Consider the following 19,518-nt stretch of genomic DNA (forward strand, 5'->3'; position numbering starts at 1 on the left):
TCCGATTTACAATGCGGCTCTGTGATTGCATCCAGGCTGATGGTTCAGGCTGTAATTGTATGGTAATCACTTCTGTTTATGATCGATGCGGAAATCACTATTGTTTTCTAGCAGGCTTGTTAAATCAAAGAAGTGGAGGGGTGGGGAGGGAGGGTTTATTTCTGTGAGTTGGAGCCCCGGGAAAATGAAATTAAGCAGAACAACCCAACGTGGGGGAGGTGGCTGAAAGGCACCCTCGAGAGCTCAGAACCGGAGACAGTCAGGGACACAGAGAGGCAGAGATGGCGAGACATGAAGCAGAGGAACACATGGGGAGAGACACAGGGATGCCCAGACCCTGGACAGCTTAGGACAGAGAGGGTCAGATACCCAGATGCACCCAGAGATGCCCAGATGGACCCCACTCCTTAAACACATGATGGAGAAATACCGGGACCCCTCCTGAGACTCCCACACCCACATTTACCAGACCTGCTCTCACTCGTTGTCACAGAAAGGCAGGGACAACCAGGTGGCAGGTAGCAGGCCAGGCACTGGCTCTCTGGATTGGAGCACCACCCCTTCTGCGCCTGGGATCTCTCAGCCTTCTCCCAGCCCCTGTCTTGAGGTCACCCACCTGCCACCTGGGAAACAGGATTGGCAGATGGCACCTGGGGGCCAAGGTGCCAGCAGCAGGATGGGGCTGTGAGCTGAGCTGCTGCTTCAGGGAATGCAGGGAGCTGCCCACCTGGCGGGCAGAAACCCGAACCTCCCAGAGGCTGCAGTGAACAGGCCCAGGCTGGGTGGGGGCAATGCCTTCCCAGGTAGTGTGGGGGGAGGCACAAGTGGCATCAGAGGACGGAGCCTGCCCAGGCTGGAGGCCACCAGTCCCGCAGGGTGAGAGCAGGCACCAGCTGTCACGTGCAGCTCGGAGAAACCTTGAGGTCCCTGGCTGAGCTCGGCTACAAGGCATATGGCTTTTCTTACACACCCTTCTTCCCTAGCCAAGTGGATGGGGACCACTGGAAATCAGCACCGTGTGAAAAATTTCAGGTGTTTCCATTCGCAAGCCAGCAAGGTTGGATGGCATCGCCTCCGCCAGCTGTCCCTATAGCGCAGGGCCCCTCCTCTGCCTATCTAAGCTATACTTTATATTTTACAGTTCTTCTTCGACCCCAGGGGATGCTTCCCTCACCAAACTGGACACTAACGCACCAAGCGTCACACTGCGCTTGCAGGACTTGGTCACCCCACACCTGGCTCTAGGTGTGGCGTGGTTCCAGTTAGTCAGTGGTGACTTTGGCAGGTTGGAGCCTTGCTTGACAGTGAGTGGGGACAAGCAGGATGCACCCTGTCAAGGCAGGTTACATGTAGAGCAAGAGGAGCACTCAGCAGATCCAGCCCAGGGACACCTGTCCAGATCTGACTTTGTGGCTTCCCTCAAACCCAAAGCAATCCAACTCCTGCACTGTTCCCCACAAAGGCAGCCAGGGCCCTGGGATGGCGGGCGATATCTCAGCCCAGGTCCTGAATAGGGGAGAGAACCAGCTCCCAGACCCTTCAGACCCTGCTGGGGTCCAGTCCCTGAGCTTGCCCGCCTGGCCCTCAAAAACGCCAGGCCCCCCCCCGCCATGTGGGGCCTGAGCTGGGGCAGCCCGCTGCCTAATTAGGGGCTCAGCAGGGCATGCCAGAAAGCGACCAGAAAAATCTTAGAAGAGTAACAATCGCTCCTAATTGGACTTCTAGGACTCATCTTGAGAAACAGACTACTCCTCCCTCAGGGATTCCGTTTCTGAAGTATATACAAATAAGTGATAGTTATTCGACATTAAAAACAAAGTTGGTTAAAAATGAGAATTTAAGTTATAATTAAGTTTTCTAGATGGAGAGGGAAACCCCAAGGGCCAGGCCCATGTGAGTGTGTGCGTGCTTTGTGTGTGTGGCAGTAAGAACGTGGTGCATGCACGTGTGTCCACATGGGGCACATGGATGCAGAGTCAGGGTTATCTTTGTTGTTCCAGGGTCATCCTCCAGGACAGGGGGTCCTAACCAAGTCCTAGACTCAAGAGAGGCTCCTGTTGTCTGGGCCCCAGAGTCCCCAGGGTGCTGTCAGGAAGTGCAGACCAAGGCCTTCACCGGATTTCCTAGTGGCTGCTGAAGACTGGTCTCTGAAGGCAGAAAGCCAGAGTTGGGGTCTCAGCTCCACACGACAGCCCCACCCTCCCAGCCCTGGGTTCCCCTATCACACCCTGGAGGTGAAGAGAGCATCTGCCTTGGAAGAGAGGACACCATAGACCACAGACGTAAGCAGTGCCTTCTGGATGTGGAAAGCTCTAGAAACGTGCAGTGAGCCCAGCCCTTCTCCAACTTGTAACCACCAGCTCTGGAGGCAGCCCATGACCTCTGGCCTCTGTCTGCTTTGCACTGGAGCTTAAGTGGGGTCCTGGGTCTCAGGTGTAAGGTAAAGCCATGTAGGCCAGGAGTTCTCCTTCCCTGTTCCCCCAAGGGTGATTATGCAGGGTAGGATGTCATCTCCATGGAGAGGCTGGGGCCAGTTTGAGAGGGAGTCAGGCCATCAAAGGAGCCCACTGCTTCTGCTCAGGTCGACCTTGCCCAAGAGACAGGCCTGCGAGGGTCCTTCAACCCTGGTGCTAAAGCAGGACTGGAAAGGACAAGCCCATTTTCCAGATGGGGAAAATAGGGGCCTAGAGAGGCCACTGACTTCCTTCAGGAGTGGAAGGCAGGTGGGCATTCTGAAAAAATATGTGAAAGTCTCTCTGTAGTCACTCTGAATGCACAGTATTCTTCTGTCACCACTGAGATAGGCAAGAGGAAGCTGTGGATACCAGAGTGGATTTCCCCGAGAAGCCACTAAAGGCTCCTTCCTGAAGCTCTGCGGTCATGTTTCTGAGGATGGGATGGGCCATCTGGGCCCCCTCCACTCCTGGGGTAAGCCTGGTCCCCAGTCCCTGGCAGCAGTGAGGCCAGATGCTCCCTCTGGGGGAGGCATACCCCAGAAATAAGGGACCTCAAAGCCAGCCCTGTCAGGAGTCACTGCTCTGTTCTGTGGGAGTGGACTGAGGGCTTGCCTGCACTGCAGAGCGGCCACATGGGGCGCCATCTCTCTTACTGCAACATGATGGTAATGACCAAGATTGATGCATGGCACCCTTTGTGTCAGGCGCATGAACTCATTGGGTCCCCCAACAATCTCAAAGTCACGGCTATTACTATCTCTGTTTCCAAATGTGGAGGCTTGGGCATCACAGGCCTGAGGTCACATGGCTGGTAAGCGAGGGCCTGACCACACACAGACGGTCCTTCCTCTCCCTTGCATAGTGCAGCATGGCAGGGAGGGACAGTGGTGACACCTGCATGCCCCAAAGGAAGCAGGACGTCTGAACGCCTACTCATATGCCACATGCCCCTCCCATGTTGCAGACATGCTGCCGACACCCACATGTCACTAAGCATGCAAACTCATGAGAACCAACCCACACCCGCATCCAGCCATGATTCAGCTCGGAAACACCCTTCACTTGTTGCCACGGACACACCCACGTTCCCCTGCATGTGCGTGATGCATGCACACAGATGCAAAACCCATGTCCTATTTGCAAATGTTCCACCTTAGGGCACGATCCTTTGACAGGCTCACCCCCACTTCAGCCTGGATGTGCATGAGGCCCTGCACACCCAGCCCTGATGTCTTCCTTCTGGGATTTAAGTTCCCTGGGCGCAAGACCCCACCCAAAGCCTGCTCTTTGTGTTCATGCGCTCATTTAAACACATACTAGTACACACGTATTGCCCACTAGGACACTAAACATGCAAACTTCAACGAGCTAAGCTATGAACTTGAAAGACAACATTCCCACACAAGCCCAGGGTGGTACCGAAGCTGTAGCAATGGTACAGGGCACACGGTCGGTGTCACGGGTGTGTCCATTAATACGAGCACAAGTAGGAGAAGCAGGTACCCAGGGTCCTCGGGAGGGATGTCTGACACATGCTCACCCAGTGAGCCAGCTACGCAGTGGCTCTAGCTGAGACAACAGTTTTGTGGGTGAGGATGTCCCTTTCTACAGAAGAGGAACCTAAGCATGCTGTCCAGTGACAGGAAATCCCAAGTTCAAGACCACCTGGGTGGGTGATGCAAGGCTTCAGTAAACAGACCCAAGACCAGAGAGAAGCCCAGGAAAGCCCGGGGATGGCTGGCTTCCCAGAGGGGGCACCACTGGGGGAACCCCACATCCTGGGAAGAAACCCTAGGGCAGAAACCTCTATCCCAGGGGCTGTTACCTGAGAATTTTATCCAGGTCACTGAAGGCATTTCTAGAGAAAGCACAACACCATACGAAGGTATTTCTAGTGAAAGCACAACACCGTACAAAGATATTTCTAGAGAAAGCGCAACACCATTCAAAGCTCAGAGGATTATGGGCCCCTGATCAGCCTGAGGCTGGAGAGGCTTAATTCTAGTCCGACAGTGGGCTGCAGGAGACTCTGCTCACCAAGGGCTGCCTGTTCAGGAGGGAGGTCTGGAAGTGGTGGTTCCCCTGAACCCCCTTGCTATCTTGCCTGCTGCCCACTGAGAGCAGGAAGGTCAGGTGCACAGGGAGGAGGTAATGCCTTCATTTCAAATGTCAGCGTTGGCCTGGATGGAAGGAGCTGGAGATCGCGTTCACAATGAAGGCAGTGCTGGGCCCTCGTTCTTCCCTGACCTGACATGACCTCTGGGAATCTCCTTCCCGCCCCCACGTGTCTCTCAGAAGTCACTAGACTAGTGCCAGTAGTCCAGGCTCCCCTGGTCCAGGAGGGTAGGGTAGGGAGTTTCTCTGCTTTGGGTGCTGCTGTCCTGAAACCCTGGGTTGATGGTTTTGTCCTCCTACTAGGGCATTCCTGGGACCACCCTGGAGCTTTTGGGGACAGTCACTGTCAAACAACAAAACACATGACACACCTGTGCATTACATGGGCAGTCCCCAATGCCCTGCAGAGAAGCCACAAGCCTTTTCTCTGAGTGAGTGCTGAGCTCCTGACCAAGAGTCCCAAGGGCCCAAGGGTAGTGGGGGCAGGCAGGGCACCGTGTGCACGAGATCTCTAGGCTCATGGGAAGGTGGGCATTCTGCATCTGCCACCAATTCAGGGCTTGGGCTGGAGGGAAGGCACTGCCACACTGACGCACAGAAGGATGTGCAAGCGGGCTGGGGCTGCGGCGGGTGATTAAGAGGCCCTTGCAGGGAAGCAGGGGGATGATGTGCCCCCGGAGGAGCAGGCCTCACACAAGTGCAAGGACAGTGTGAGGCCTGCTCCTCCGGGGGCAAAAGTTCCCCGTGGCAGAACAGCAAGGGCAGCTAATGGCTACTCAGGGATGACTAGGTCGGAGCACCAGGCCTAAGGCTTTTGGCTGGAGTGGGCTCTGTAATCCTCTCACAGCCTCCTCTTCTACAGATGAGGAAACTGAAGCCTAGAGAGGGTTTGGGACCCAGTGTGTGGAGCGCACGAGCGAGCAGGGGAGAGGTGCCAGGCAAGGCTCAAGTTGGGGGCTCTGAGGGCCGAGGGCCTCCAGACCCACTGGGGAGAGTCACGCCCTCTCCATATGTCCTAAAGCCACAGCACCTGAGGGGAAGCCTGCCCAGAATGTCCAGTTTCACCTCGCCTCTCCCCACAGCGACAAATGCCCAGGAAGCACCCTCCGCCCTCTGCTGCGCCTGTCTTCTTGCAGTGCAGTCTGTTCCCCGAGAGAGTGTTGTGCTGCCTTGCTCCCCAAGGCTGGCCCAGTGCTGCTCTGCCTCCGGGACCCCGGCCCAGCACCGAAAGTCCAGTAGGGGCCAGGTCCTGGGGTGTGAGGGTGCAGTTTGCTAGCTGGAACCGCCAACACCCAGAACTCGTTTTCAGCCAGGGCCTCTCGCAGTGGCCTCGGGCAGATGGAAGCCAGGCTTGGGGCCGCGGGCCTGCCCCTGCAAGCCCACCCTCTGGAGGGCTGCAGGTCCCCGCTGAGAACCACCTCAGCATGGCTGGGCTCACGCGCCCGTACACAGAACTCTGGGAGCCCCCAGGCCCTGGCAAGCCATGGGTGGACCTCAGAGGGAAGCTCTTGTGGGACGCTCCCGAGGGCGGCAGGTGTGCAGGGTGTCGGCTCCCAGCGCCGCCCCCAGGAGGGAAGTGAAAGCGGGTGCAAGGGCGCCGGCCCTCGAGCACCTCCTCCAGAGCCAGGGCACACACTGGAGCCCCTGCTGGCCACGGGCGGGGGCAGTTCTGCGGCTGAGCACAGACACAAACCACAGACTTGAGCCCTCTCCCTCCTCCTCCTCAGGCTCTCCCCTGACAGCTGTCACTCAGAGAGAAGAACAAGTCCCTCCACAGGTCCTGGCAAAATCTCTGGTCATAACACAATGTGAAGACAGGCAGGAGCAGTTTCTCAGGTGGGGAAACTGAGGCCCAGAGGAGGCCAGGGGGAAGCCGCATCAAGAGAGCCCCCAGGCTCTCAGGCTTGGGAACGGAGAAAACCAAAAAGCAGCTAGTTTTGGAGCTAAATGAGGGAGCTGTCAACCCCATGTAAGTAATAAAAGCTGCCATTCACTAAGCAAGTACCATGTGTCAGTCACTGAGCCCCATGTCACTCACACCCCATGGCAACACTGCCAAGCCAGGTACGGCAGCTCTGTTTTATTGATTTGGAAACAGAGGCTTGGAGAAGTGAAGTGACTACCCCAAAGTCACCCAGGAAACAACAGATGTGGGTTTCATAATTACTCTCTGACACCGTCTTGGTAGAACTCTGGATGGCTCCATTTTAAAAGCCTTGGGGTGCTGGGGGCAGGGAGGAGTTGTTGGGTCCTATGCACAGGGGCAGGGGTGGAAGTAGCCACAGGAGCTGCTGACAGCGAGGCAGGCAGGTCCTCAATGTCTCAGGCCCCCTACAGCTCGGGCCTCCCACGCAACCACAGGCAACAGCTGTGGGGACCTCTCAGACTCTCAGACACACACAGCACTGTCCAACAGCCTCTGGCCTGATGTGTTCACTAGTGTTCACTAGTGACACCATTCAGTATATTGGCCACTAGTCCCAGGGGGTTGCCAAGAACTTGAAACTGGCTACTGTAACTGAGGAATTGAAAACTTTATTTAATTTTACCTAACATAGCTTCACAGTCACATGTAGCTAGTGGTTGCTGTATTGGATAAAAGCCAGTGCTGCTCAGTAAAGATGGGGACACCAAGAAAGGAAGGATTCAATGATATCGCACATCCAATTTGGGACAAGAGCTGGGCAGCCTCTCATCTCCTTCCGGGGTGAATGCCTTTGCCACAACCAACCTAGGCCCTGTGCTGGTCATTTACCAGGCGTTTATGGAGCACCCAGCATTGATGGATGTCCTGGATGGCCTGTCCCTCAACTCACAGTCCAACAGGGCTGACACCCCCTGGGCAAACGATCACATAAAACATACCAACGTCTGGCTGCAGGATGTACAAAGGGGCTCAAGGACACTCAGGGAGTATCCACATGTGCTGGAGGCAGTGGACCGAGGAAGGCTTCCTGGGCAGTGGCATTTGAACTGGGCTGGAACACAGTAGAATTGCGAGGAGATACGAGCCCCCCACTATCTGATGATTATGCATTATTCACAGGTATGGTATGTTACACTGCATATCAAGAATATGTGTGTTAACTACGTGGAAGGAAGGAAGGAAGGAAGGAAGGAAGGAAGGAAGGAAGGAAGGAAGGAAGGGAGGGAGGGAGGGAGGGAGGGAGGGAGGGAGGGAGGGAGGGAGGAAGGAAGGAAGGGAGGAAGGAAGGAAGGGAGGGAAATCTATTTCATTCATTCCTGGGGCTGCTTCTTCCTTCCTTGCTAAAATCCCCTCCCTGATTCTACACAGTTCTCCCTCCCACATCTAGGAGCTGAAACAGACCAAGTTAAAATTTCTGATCTACCAATCAGATTACAAACTCTTGGGAGGCAGCAAGGATGCCTATAAGTCACCAGTCACCTCAAGCTCAGTCCGAGGGGGCAGAGATGAATTATTAGGGCAGAGAGAATGTGAGAACAAAAAGCCCAGAGCTGTCTCCTCTCACCTGTGTACTCAGCCCCGGCCGGGCCAGAGGCCCACACGGACATCAGGCCTCCAGGCCTGGCTATAATCCCTGAGGGACAGTGAGTTCACAAACAGGCACAACTCTCTTTTTTTCCAGAGGCTGCTCTGGTGGGGGTGGGGTGGCAGGACAAGTTCCATCAAGTTCCCGGAGCTCCTCTGCTGAAGGCAGAGCTGCTGTCCCTCATCCGCACCACGGCCAGCTGCACTCAGGAACCCTGTGACAGAGGAGACTCTGCACTGCATAAGCAGTGGCAGGGACATTCCCGCAGCAGGACACTGACCTCCTCACTTCCATGCACAGATTTCTGCCTGCAGCTCAGTCCCAGGGGCCTCTGTGGTTCCAAAGCCTCCCCTGGTTCCCTCCGCCCCGGCGATAAAATCTGTGCTCTGGGCTGGAGTTCCAGCAGCGGCCCTCCTCACCCTCTCCTGAAGGTTCTGCTTCTCCTCAAGTTCCACACCTCTCCTGGAGCCTGTGCCATCCTGTCGTCCCACCTGACATTCGTTCTGCTCAGAACCCCTCCCACACATTTCTAGGAAGAGTGTCAGGCTGCTCTGGCCCTAAAGTCACCATTTCCTCCTTCCGCTCTTTGGACATAAACCAAGGCCTCTACCGCACCCCCAGATGCTGATGGCCCCTGGGCCAGGACCCAGCTTCCTTCCTACTTTCTCCCCACCTATCTCATGTGCCCTGTTAGGGGCCGGTGGTTGAAATCCTGGAGTGGAGTCTGTCTTTCAGACACAAGACAAAGAGATGAGACAGCAACATCCTCAGGACAGAGATGAGAACACTCGGGTTCCCCCCAGGGGATGTGACTTGCCAAAGGTCACACACTAATTTGGCACCACGTCATAGATATTATCACTTGAGGGCTAGGCTGAGGAGCTGTGTTTCCATGAACGGCATCAGAATCATGTGGGGGAACATTACAAAGCCAATGTCAACCACAGAGGAAGGGCCCACCCCCAAACTACAGAGCCTCCAAGGTGATTCGGGAGCCTCAGCCTCACAGAACAGGGGTGCCCTGGTTAAACACCCTTTCACTGAACACACGTCAATTATCCACTACTGCCCTGGCCTCACCCTATGTTGTGGGTAGGGAGAAGCAGCAGGACTGCAGAGGCTCAGAGAAGGCCCTGAAGAAGTCCCCAGAGCTCAAGCAAAAGTCAGGACCACAGCTGGGGCTACTGAAAGAGGAAAAGGGCCTGTACTTCCTGAGCCTGCCTGGGCAGGGGGCAGTAGGCCGCCCATTCTGAAGGCCCTCATACTCTGGGGGAAGCAGGGTTTGGCCTCTGAGTCACTCTGGAAGGGCCTTTGGCCAAGGTTCACGAGTCTGTGGAACAAAAGCCCTGTAGGCATCCCTAGGTGACTCTCCCTGGCTCCCAGGAAGGGTGCAGTCAGCAGGGGCCCTAACCACCCCCTCCTCACGTCCTCATTTAAGAGAACTGGAAACCTGGAAATGTGGACAAAGGACCTCTTATCCCTCAAGCTGCTTTGGAGGGGTCTTGAAGATCCTGTGTTCTGGTGTGCTAGGGTCCATGACAACTGCCACCCCTCCAGCAGCCTCAGGGCACAGGAGCTTGCTGCTGGGGGAAGTGGGCTGTACAGGACACAGGGACAAGGCCTCAGATAAACTAAACTCACCTGTTGGAGCAAGGACCAGAGAAGAAGGGCACGGCTGAATCATAGACCTCAGACTTATGAAGGTGGACGGGGATTTGCAGCCGACTGTGTGAGGATTTTCGCTTTATCCCAGGTCTGCCCAGCCATGTGACCTCGGGGCAGCAAGTCCCTTCACACCTCTGGGCAGTGGTTGGCTGTCTTTCCCTGCCTGTGGGTGCTGCCCAGGTGCACCTAGGGGAAGCTGGATGCGCTCCAAGGGAGAGGGCCTTGTTTTTCCCTGAGCAGGTTCCCTTGTGAGGCTGTGGCTGCTTGGAAGGCCCTGGGAGAGTTTCCTCAGCAGCTGAGCCTTCTGGGAAGCACAAAAGCAAGCATGGCCCAGCAGACACCCCTTGACATGAGACGTGGTAAGGTCCTGGCACAGCGAGAGTAGGGGGGCGATTGGTACCATTTGCCAATTGTCCAGAAGCCCTTCCCTCACTTGGCAGCAGGCCTGCAGCCCTCTCTGGGAAAGCGTGAGCAACTAGGCTACTTACAAGGAGCCAGCCTCTCCCAAGGGACCAAAGCCACATCCAGCAAGGTAAACACCTCCTCGCCCAGAGTGCCTCACCCTCTCCAGTGCTGCCAGCACAGAACTATCTGTTCCTGAGGACAGGGCCAAGCTGGCTCTCCCGCCCGATCGATGAATGACTTCACAGAGACTGACGCCTACTGGCACCAAGACGGTCCTCAAGGAGGGCTGAGGATGTTCCTGGGACCGCTGGCCACCCACGCCTCCTGGCTGACCTCTGTTAGATGGCACAGCACTGACTGAGGAAGGGTCAGACACCTGCGGCTCATATCACTCCCTCACCTGGTGACCTCAGGCAAAACAGAACCTCAGCTTTCTCCCATGTTAAATGCGAGCACCTGCCTGGTCTAGGTCCCCTCACATGCAGGCTGCCATGACACTAAAATCTAAGAACACATAAGTCCTCTTTATCTGTCTGACTGGCCCTGCACTGTCACACCCGCAGGCTCTGGGCTAATGTCCTCGGCTGACATCTGTCCAAATCTCCACCCTTCCAGGCCAGAGCTGTCCCGTGCAACTTTCTGCCTTTGTTGAAATGTCCTATAATCTTAGCTGCCCAATAAGTTAGTCCTTAGCCTCATGTGGCTATTGAACATTTGAAGTGCAGCTAGTACCAATAAGAAACTGAACTCTCTGAATGAGTTTAAATGTATCAGCAGCCACTGTGGCTAGGGGCTACCGTATTGGACAGTAGTCTAAGACCTACCACCCCTTGCTCCCTGGCGTGTGACCAAGAAAGAGCCATTCAGGGGGCCCCCAAGCGGGTCTCTGGCTAAAAACCTGTGGGAGTGCCTCTCAGTCTCACTGGATGACTCCAGATTAGGAACTAATCTTAGTGTTCCCAGGGTCTAAGCATGGGCTGTGTGCTCAGACGCTCAAGCAACGCTGATATAGATTTGGAAGTGCTCTTTCAATCCCTCCGCCAGCTTCTCACGTGAACAGGGAAACAGCATCTGACCAGCTTTCTGCTCATGCAATCACTCAGCAGGCACTGGGCAGCCACTACCTGCCAGGCACCAAGACTGACGCTGGCATATGCAGTCATGCAGTCCCTGCCTTCAAGGCCTTGCTCCAGCAGGAGCTATGCCCAGATGCCTCCATCGCCTAGTGGGTGGTCTCGGGCACACTAGTTTTTCCACCTGAAACTGGGGCTCCCAAGTGTTTGAACGCACAAAACTGATGGGAACTCAGAAGCAAGAAAGAGAGAGGTGAAAAGGCTCTGAGCAAAGGGAGGGCCATGCAGGGGAGCGGAGACAGTGTTAGGAAGCAAGTCTCAAACTCTGTGTAGGCTGCTGTTTCCGGTAAAGACCCAGATTCTCACCAAAGCATCAGCGTTTGGTGGTTTCTCACTAAGGAAGTTCAGGGTAAAAATAGCAGAGAAGGGACTTGAATCCAGCTAGTTACAGAGTAGTCATTGCCTGGCTAACACATAAAAGAGGGGAACAGGCTTGAGTAGCCATATGAACCCCAAGATTCACCAGTCCAACCCACCCACTTTGGGATGAGGGTCTTTTCACTCTGGGGTGAATGGGAGATGAATTTCAGGTAAAGAGTCCCAGATCTGGAGGAGCCCAAGTTCCTACACACCATCTGGGGTTGGGGTTCCCCTGATTTCCAGGTGACACGGTCTTGATCACTCTATCTCCTTGGCCTGATTTCTGGCCCACTCTCAAGGATGGACCATTGAAAAGCACTCTGGCACCAAATCTTGCCAGCTGCTTCATAAAACCTTCCTGTTGGAAGAGCCATCAGCCATGCCCAGTGTTCATATGGCAGTCCTGCCTAATGGTCAAGGGCAGGGCACCTGGGCTCCCACTGAAAGAATGATGCTCTCCTGAAGCCCATCTAAGGAATTGCCACCTGTCCTCTCCTAGTCTCCCACAGCTGGCTTCCAGTTAAGACTCAGGAATTGGGAATGCTCTGATGCCTGGGAAATCAACACCAAAGCTATATTCTGGGGACCTCTAGCAGCTGCCCCTTACTTAACAGTGTTTGGAGAAACCTCCAAGATCTGATGCAAAATCCTCACAGCGTAATGTCAGGCACCCCTAGGAAGGCCCCTTCCTGCCTCTAGTGCAGACCCATCTTCCGCCTCCTCCGACAGCTGTTTTCCCTGCAAACACTTGTCAGAAGTGCACCCACCACCTCTGGGAAGGGCGTCCTGCCGCAATGGTAGCTTCACCAGCGCCCGTGGAGGTCTCCTGGTGCTTTCGGAATCAGGCATGCATTCTGACAAAGGAGCATCTTGAAGTTAAGACCCTCAGCCACTACCTCCATCGCTGGCTTCCTGGCTGATCCTTATTTTTGCAATGGGAGCCTACTGAGGATGGACGGAGCCTTGTAAAATGCCTGCTGGAGAGCCACCACTTCACCTTTGGAGATGGGGCAAAGGGAGCACCCTGACCTCCAGCCCCAAGGAGAAATTAAGACCCCCTCTGTGGGTACACAAAATGGGCCCGGCGCATGCCGGTGCCACTCTCGCGGCCAAGCCTCGGGCTGACACCATGCAGCACACGGCGCTACCCACAATGCACCGGCCCTTCTCTGTCACACACAGGCACGCACACTCGCCCCCGCGCCCTGAGGGAGCCGGGGCCGGCCAGCGGGCGCCCTGCAGCCGACCCCTCCAGCCCCGCACTTACCTAGAAGTTGCACCGACCGCGGTCCTGCCCTGGAGCCCGCGGGGGATGGGGCCCGGTCTGCCGCGGCCGCGGCAAGCGACTCCGGGCAGGGTTCAGCCGGCGCCGAACAAAGGCTGCGCGCAGGCAGCGGGCGCCGCCTGCATCCCCGCTCCGCGCCCGGGCGGCGGCGGCGGCGGCGCGGGGGCCCGGGCGGCTCCGGCGCCCGCTCGCTCCGCGCTGCCCGCTCCGAGGGCGCTCAGGCTCCCGCGCTCCCGCTCGCTGCTGCCCGCCACCGCCGCCGCCGTCCGGCTACCGCACCGCACACATCAATTATTCATCGCCCGTCTCCAGCTTCCCGGGCGAAGCCAATCACAGGCGGAGGCTCCGCTAATGGGGCCGCCGCCGCCGCCGCCGCCGTGGAGGCAGCCAGCCGCGCGCCCGGGCACAAGCGACAGCCCTCCAGGGACAGGGATGGGCCGGGGGCGCGCGGGGGGCGGGGGCGCACGGGGCGCGCCGGCGAAACTTCCCACGGTCCGCGCCCTGCGCCGCGCTCCCGGACCCCGCGGGCGTGACCACCCACCCCGCGTGCGCCCGCGTGGGGCTGGGGACTCGGGGGAACCGAGCGCGCCGCGGCGGGGGGAGGGGAAGGAGGAGGAGGAGGAGCGCGGGAGGAAGATGAAAGGCGAGCAGACCTGCCTTGGCGTCTCCAGGGAGCCCCAGCTCGCGCGCGCCCTCCCCGCCCCGCGAGCCTCGCCGTCCGCACCCCCGCCCCCCAGCCCGCCGCCCGCACTCACTCGCGCGCGCAGACCGCCAGCCCAGCCACTTTGCTGCGAGAGAGCGCGAGCGAGTATGAATCGGAGGCAGCTCACATTTCAAACTTGCACGCAGGGGTGGTGCTGGTGCACGCCGCCGCCGAGCGAACGCACGACCCGACGAGCGGCGCTCCAGCCTCCGGGCGGGGGCGGCGACCAGGCCCCCTTCCCTCCCCCGCCTAGGCAATTAATTGCAAGCAACACTTGTGCGAGTGGGGCTCCTGGAGCGCTGTCGCCCGAGGGGGCCGCCGGGAAGGCGCTGGCGGAGGATGACTTCGGGCGTCTCCCACCCCTCAGTGAATCCTCCCAAGTGGTCATGCTAATGAGGGTCCACGGCGGGGCGGGGGCGAAGGGAGCGGGGCTGGTGGCCGGGGGAGGGGACAGCAGGGGCGGGGCGGGTCAGGGGTATCCAGATTAAACCTCGGTTTAAAGGATTTTCGGAACGGGTTAGGGAGCGGGGAAGGTCGGCAGACTGGCATCTTACTACCCTTGCACAGGGGCCCCTGTCACCCTTGGGATTCCCCGAGTTCAGGGCCCAGGGCAGGGTGAATGCGCGCACGTACTCTCTGGCTCCCTGACTTCGGGGAGTTCCTGTGCGTAGGAGCGGGTGGCAGGAGGGAAACCGGGGGCGGCCCTGCGCGCGGCCCCGCCCCGCTCCGGGAGCTGCCTTCCTGACATTGCATCCTGTGGTGGCCGAGGCCTCTTCCTTCCAGCCAGTGTGTCGCAAGGCCTCCAGGCTTTCAGTTGAGCTTGCCGGCTCCCCATCCCTTCTCCCCCGCAGACACCGCTGGAAGCACACTCGCAGACGGGTCCAAAGAGGTTTGCGCTCCTCCCTCTTTTGCGGGCACCTCCCACCTCCATCACGCCCTAGGGATAACTTGCTTTATAACCCCCTACCCCAGTCCCGCCCACCCGCCAGTGAAAGTTATTTGAGTGGTTACCTAAGTGTCCCAAACAATTAGGTAGGTAAGCGAGGGCCCCATCATTCACCCCCATGAAAAGGTGGCCAGGACCACCTTTAAAATCTCTGTAGTGGACTGTGCCCCCCTAGCACTGGGTACCGACCCGGTTTTCATCCTTTGAGGTTGCTACTCCTGTTCTTTCCTCCTTTTTAGCCTGAGCTGCTGGTTTTCCCTTAAACCTTCCTGTCTGTCCTGCTGCCCGCCCTGGAAGTGGCTGAGACAAATCACTTATCTAGAAATTATGTTCTTGCTCCTTGTTTGACATAAATCGTTAGCAGGCTCTAATCCCACCCACTGCCACTTGAAATATTACTTTCGGGATGGCATTTGGAAATGCAGATGTCATGGGCTTTCCCTCCGAGGAGCTGGTTAAATGAATTAATTCATACTTCATAACTTGCTGGCTTTTGGACAAGAAGTAGCTTCCTGCAAGAGATTAATTGGCATCCCCTTCCTGCCCAGCCAACCCCAGGGCAGCCAAAGGAAGGACTTCCCTCCAGTCTGCACAAATTCTGGGCCCTGCTCAGTCTCACCTCCTCTAGAGTTACAATGGCTTCTTTGGGATGGTCATTACCTTACTGAAACATTCATTAAAGCCCTGCCCTCCAAGCAGCTCACACGGATTTGGGACCCCAAGAGGCCAAATGAAGACTCTTCCATCTTTGTGACTGCAAATCTTCTAGACCTCTGATTCACTCAGTCCACTAGCTCAAAGTCCACTAGCTCAGCCTAGGACATGACACTTTGGCCCACATTTCAGAAGAAAACACTGAGATGAAGCCCCTAAGACCTGGTCTGTACTGTTAATGTGGTTCTCACACAGTGCCAGTGCTTGCTTTCCCATTATTTAAAATCGAAGCAACGGAGCCCTCCCATAACCAGAACACCACCAAAAACTCCATTCTGCCTTTCCAGAAGTTCTGGAAAATGACTATTCATAATTTTAACCTAACCCTTAATGACTTCTGAACCACCGAAGGGAACTTTTTAATTCATTCTCCAGATACCGTGTATGTGTTGGTATCTCATGCACTTAATTCAGAAAGAGCTCTTATAGGTTGAGCCAGAATTTGGACCGGAACTGAGAGAATTTGCATCAGTTACAGAGAGAGGTGGCCTTGTGGCACTGCCTGGAAAACTTCAATAAAACATCCTGCCTGCTCATATTCCTGCTCCCCTCCTAGTTCTCCCAGGGACCCACCTTGGGAGAAGCCCCAGGGTAGAACCTGAGAAGAGAACAGACGACAATTTAAGATTTCGTCCCAGTAAACCACACACACACACACACACACACACACACACACACACACACACACACACACACGCGTAAATACTCTCTTCACCCGTAGATTTACATAATTAGAAGAACAAATTGTTTTTAAGCATCCATTCAGCAGCCTGCACTGGAGGCCCCCAGCCCCAAACCGGCCCTTTTCACATGCTAATTTCAGAGCCAGCTCCCCTGCTACTCAAGCCCTCTCTGGCCCACTTGGTTAGCAAGCTCTTTTTAGTACTGCACGACTGGAGTCCACAGAAACACGGTCGTCCAGCCAGTCCCTGCTTCAGAAGGGTTTCTCCCCACTTATTCCAAGTTCCAACTCCACTTTTCCAACTTCCAAAGATCTGCTCAAAAGCCTGGGGCCCAGAGCAGCCCGCTCCACCCCCAGGCCTTGCCTTGATAAGGATCTACAGCAAAGAGGCCTCAGACAAAGGCTCTCTCCGCCTCGACTGGCAGGCACTCCTCAAGCTCCCGGAGTGACCTCAGCAAGGGGGGCCTGGCCCCGGGGGAATGACTTGGGAGGGAGAAGAAAGGAAGAAGAAAGGACGAGCTGCAGACCTGCGCTACTCCTTGATGAATGCCCGCCAGCGCTCGGGAGGCCTGACGCGGGATCAATAGCGGGTGGCTTTTCTTGGGGGTGTTTGAACTCCTCCTGCCATGGGCCCTGGTGAGGAGGAGCCACCAATAAATCATAGTGCTGCAGCCGGGAAGGTGCAGCGACGGCAGCTGACTCCAGAGAGAGGATGCTTCAGAGGCTGGGAAGTCTGTGGTACAGAACCCACCTCTGCAGAACCGGCTGGGCCCTGGGGGCGGGGAGGGGAAGGCTATAGTCAAGTTTGGCAGCTCAGATGAGGGGCCTCATCCTGGGCTCTCCAGTTCCCTCCCAGAATGGGCTTCCTGGATCCTGTCCCAGCTCAGGCCAGTAAAGAGAAAAGAGTCACACCACCTACCTGGGATGTAGGTCATTCAGGGGTCAAAAGTGGCTCCAGGAGGAGTCACCTTCTGTATAAGGCTTTGTGTAGAGGGAGGCCTAGGGGCCCAGAGGCCCCTGGAAGAAAGGAAGGAACAACCTGCTTTACAAAAGCCAAGCTCCCTGTGAAGAGGAGAGGGCAAACAATGAAGCCAGAGGTGGCTCTCTGGACACTGGCTTCTGTGTCCCAGAACTCCACTTTCAGGAGGTTTGTGCATTGAGTGGGTCTGAGCATGGATCCTGATGACTGGGGAGATGTCACCTATGCAAGCTTGAGGACTCACAGCTTGCATAGGGAGGGTGAGATCCACAGGGAGGCCCCAGGCAGGTAGCCAGGTGAGTATGACAGACATGAGCTCAGGCCCTGGGAGCTGCCTGGGTCATCCACTTTTGCATACCGATCCTTCTCCAAGACACATGGAAGAGGACCCAGGGCAGAACACACATGTACAGAACTGGCTGAGATCACTGGGCACACAGTCAGCTAAGTGGCTCACAGAAGCCTCAAATGCAGCATCGGCATGAGTCAACTCAGCGCCTCTCTCTCCAGAGACTTCTCCTGGGGCTTCTGCTCAGTTTTGAGTGGTCAGGTGCAAAATTCACATCTTTCAAGATCACTGTTCCCTCCGCCTCCTCTCCCTGGTCCTTTGCCCTGGTCAATCTCCTCAAGTCTTCTCTTACAGTCTTGAAGATGGAAGGCATGAGTGAGATTCAGCTCCTGGCCAGTGTGGGCATCCCCACCAGGCCCCAGAACCCTGCCCACACTTGGGGATTCAGACGGGGGGTGGGGGGCGGGCGGCGTGCTGGATCCTGGCTTCTCTCCTCCTGTACTAATGCAGACAGAGCTCATGGCTGATGAGTGCCTGCTGGTTTCCAGGCTCAGGGGCAGGTGCTTTCCAAGCACCAGCACACAGGATCCTCCCCAGCAGCATTCTTTGGCCCGGGGCAATTATTATTTAAACCATTCAGAAGGTAAAATTGAGCCGCAGAAAGGTTTGGACAACTTTGGCTGAAGGATTTAAACTATTCTGGTTTCAAAGCCTGCACTGAAATCCACCATACTATGTTCCCAAGGTGGGACTCCAAGACCCTGAAAAGGCCAGTGACCATTCAGGTCACACAGTCAGTCACAGCTGTGGTGAGAACTCCTGTTCCCTGTTACCTATTCTCTCCAGCATACCACATTACATATACTGAAAAAATATCTTACTTTGTTTCTTTTAAAAGCTTAGCATCTGTGCACTGGTAAGCAACCACTTGACATTTTGAGTTGCTGGGCTCCACCTGAGGAGGGACGGGAGGTGGTGCAGAATGAGACCTCTACACCTTCCAACCTCCTGTCACTGAGCCCAGCTCCCCTTCCTGGATTCACCCCCCAGCAGGGCTGCATCCCAGACCTGGGCTGCATTCTCTGAACTCTGCTTTTGGCTTCTGCCCAAATCCTATAATCATTTCATTTTGAAAACAACACCAGCCTCTACCCCACACCTCCACTCAGCATGTCTGAGAAATCCTACAATTTCAAGGTTATTGAAGGTCCAGGAAAGCCTCCTGCCGGGCCGAAGTGGCTGGGGAGTGGTGAGGAGGGGACCTATAAACCAAATGGTCCTTCAGGTGGCTTCAGCCTTAGGGAGCTGCCTGACCTCTACCTGGGGAGGTGCCAGGCCCAGGCTGTATGCTACTGCCACACCTTATCTGGATGCCCTGTGGGCAGGGAAGCTGGCAGGCAGGGTTGGAGCTGTCCCCAGGGCTGGAATGAGGAACTGGCCATGCTCCTTGGCCACCTGAAGGTCTGTGGAGGGAAGGGATGTGCCTGGGTTTGGAGGCTGAGGCTCAGTGGCTAGCTGGCAGTCATGGACCAGCCGAGTAGACTTTCTGGGCCTCCCCACCCCAGCCGCCTTTTGCAAAATAAGGGTGACCTTGAGAAGGACCAATGGAGAAAACATCGATAAGCCAAGACAAGTTGAGAAGCCACCACATTAGTGGTGAACTGTGTACCCCTAAAAGGTGTTGAAGTCCCAGCTCCAGGACCTGGGAATGGGATCTTATTTAGAAATGGAGCCTTTTCAGATGATCCAGTCAAGATGAGGTCATTGGAATGGGCCCTAATCCAATACGACTATGTCCTTATGGAAAGGGAAACTCTAGACACAGCGTCAGAGACAAGCACACCAGGAGAACACCCTGTGAAACGGGGGTAGTTACGGCGCCACAGCCACTGAACTGCAGGAAGCTGGGAGGGAGGCCAGAGCGGAGCTGTCTAGCGCTTCAGAGGGAGCATGGCCCTGCCAAGACCTAGATCTCTGTCTTCTGGTCTCCAGAACTGTGAGATAGTCCATGTCTGTTGTTAAAGTCCTGATTTGGGGGATTTTGCCCTAGCAAACTAACACACACACGGTCCTTCTGAAACTAAGTCACAGTACATCAGTTCTCCAAATATTCCTGGGCGGCCAGTGTAAAAACCTGTTATTATGCCTTGCAAGATCCGCCTGACCCGTGTTCTAGTCCCCCTCTGTTCACTCTGCTGCAGCATCCAGGCCTTTCTTGCTGCAAGTGTGCCAGATGCCTCACCGGGGACTTCTCCAGGTAGCACAGGCTCCCCC

The 19,518-nt window shown here is 56.1% G+C and overlaps 1 protein-coding gene across 9 annotated transcripts in view; it reads right to left on the minus strand.

Moving 5' to 3' along the window:
• The window catches only part of ZMIZ1 (zinc finger MIZ-type containing 1), a 218,767-nt gene that overhangs the window by 49,672 nt on the left and 149,577 nt on the right, over positions 1-19,518 (minus strand). The window contains exon 1 of one of the 9 annotated variants that reach the window (XM_079136068.1): positions 13,762-14,585. The exons of 6 other annotated variants lie outside the window; for them this stretch is intronic. The gene's annotated coding sequence lies outside the window, so the exon portion shown is untranslated. Of the gene's footprint in view, positions 1-12,913; positions 13,052-13,686; positions 14,586-19,518 lie in introns of those variants that run through there. 2 more of the 9 variants (XM_079136067.1, XM_079136069.1) reach the window with 2 other exon arrangements.

This window comes from Sciurus vulgaris (genome assembly GCF_902686455.1).
Source record: "Sciurus vulgaris genome assembly, chromosome: 4".
NCBI lineage: Eukaryota > Metazoa > Chordata > Mammalia > Rodentia > Sciuridae > Sciurus > Sciurus vulgaris.